This window comes from Corylus avellana, chromosome ca1 (assembly GCF_901000735.1).
Source record: "Corylus avellana chromosome ca1, CavTom2PMs-1.0".
NCBI classification, from domain to species: Eukaryota; Viridiplantae; Streptophyta; class Magnoliopsida; order Fagales; family Betulaceae; genus Corylus; species Corylus avellana.
The window spans coordinates 23,431,195-23,433,204 of record NC_081541.1 but is presented as its reverse complement, the minus strand read 5'-3'; positions in this window follow the sequence as shown (position 1 = coordinate 23,433,204).

The window sequence follows — 2,010 nt, the reverse complement described above, 5'->3', positions numbered from 1 at the left end:
CTTCAGTACTACTATTCTGTATATTGGACAGATTGGAGTGTTAAATCTTATAGTGCCAAATCTTCATCTCTTTGTGCCAAGTTCATTTCAATGTATGGCTTCACTATGTGTCCATTCACCTTGAATGTCTAATTTTTCGGTGGACTATGCACCTCCAAAGCTCCACGAGGGAACACTTTCATGACAACACAAGGACCAAACCATCTAGACTTAAGCTTACCAGGAAAGAGTCTTAATCTCGAATTATAGATCAACACCTTCTATCCCACATAAAACTCCTTCTTGACCAGTTGCTTCTCATGATACGCCTTGGTCCTTTCCTTGTAGAGCTTGGCATTCTCATATGCATCTCACCTCAATTTCTCAAGTTCATTTAGTTGCATTCATGTCAAAGTTGAACTTCTTGATGGCCCAATACGCTCTGTGCTCCAACTCCACTAGTAGATGACATGCTTTCACAAAGACCAACCGATATGGGGACATACCAATAGGGGTCTTGTATGCAGTCCTATAAGCCCATAGTGCATCATTCAAGCGCGGAGACCAATCCTTCCTACTAGTATTTACTATCCTTTCTAGGATGCTTTTGATCTCTCTATTGCTTATCTCCACTTGACCACTGGTTTGAGGATGATATGGAGTGCCAACCTTATGTGTGATCACATACTTCTTTATCAAATAAGCAAAAGCCTGATTGTTGAAATGGCTACCTCCATCACTAATTATTGCCCTTTGGAGTCCCAAACCTAGCAAAGATGTTTTCCTGTAAAAAATTCACAATAACTTTGTGATCATTAGTCTTTGAGGGGACAACCTCGACCCATTTAGACACATAATCCACACCCACATGAATATATAAATAACCATATGAGTTAGGAAATGGACCCATGACGTCAAAACCCCACACATCAAAGAGCTCTACCATTTGAATGTTTTGCAATGGCATCTGATTTCTGGATGAGATGTTACTTGTCCTCTGGCATCTTTCACAAGAGCTGCAAAACCAAAAAGCATCTTTGAACACATTTGGCCAATAAAAACCATATTATAATACCTTAAGAGCTGTTCTCTTGGCCCCAAAGTGTCCTCCACTGGCAAACTGATGGCAATGCTACAATATGCTCATATGCTCCTCCTCTAGGACACACCTATTGATGATTTGATTAGGGCAGAATTTGAATAGATAAGGGCCATCCCATTGGTAATGTCTAGATATAGACATCAACCTCCTCCTTTCTTGACTAGGCATACCTGGAGGAAGAATCTTGGCTGTTATATAATTAACAATATCTGCATACCATGAAAGTTTTGCATCTACTGTAAATAACTGCTCATCTGGGAAGTTTTCATTCAAAGGAAGCTCATCTCCTTCTTCTTCATGAAGTAGCCTGGATAGGTGATCTGCCACCACATTCTCACTGCCCTTCTTATCTTTAATCTCAAGGTCAAACTCTTGCAATAATAGTACCCATCTGATCAATCTTGGCTTTGCATCTTTCTTAGCAAACAAATATCTCAAAACATCATGGTCAGTGAATACAATAACCTTATAACCAATCCGGTATGATCTATACTTCTCCAAAACAAAAATGACAGCTAACAATTCTTTCTCAATAGTAGAATAATTTAGCTAGGAATCATTCAATGTTCTAGAAGCATAATAAATAGCATGAGGTACCTGATTGATTCTTTGGCCTAAGACAGCTTCCAAGTCAAAGTCACTAGCATCACACATGAGCTAAAATAGAAGGTTCCAATCAAATGCCATCATTATTGGTACAGATGTGAGCAACTTCTTCAATGTGTTGAAAGCATTCATGTATTCTTCAGTCCATTCAAACTTGGCATCCTTGGATAGCAGTGCACAGAGGGGCCTAGAGATCTTGGAGAAATCCTTGATGAATCTTTTATAAAACCCGGCATATCCAAGAAAACTTCTTACACCCTTCGTTGTCATAGAAGGGAGTTTGGAGATGATGTCAATCTTGGCCTATCCACCTCAATGCCCTT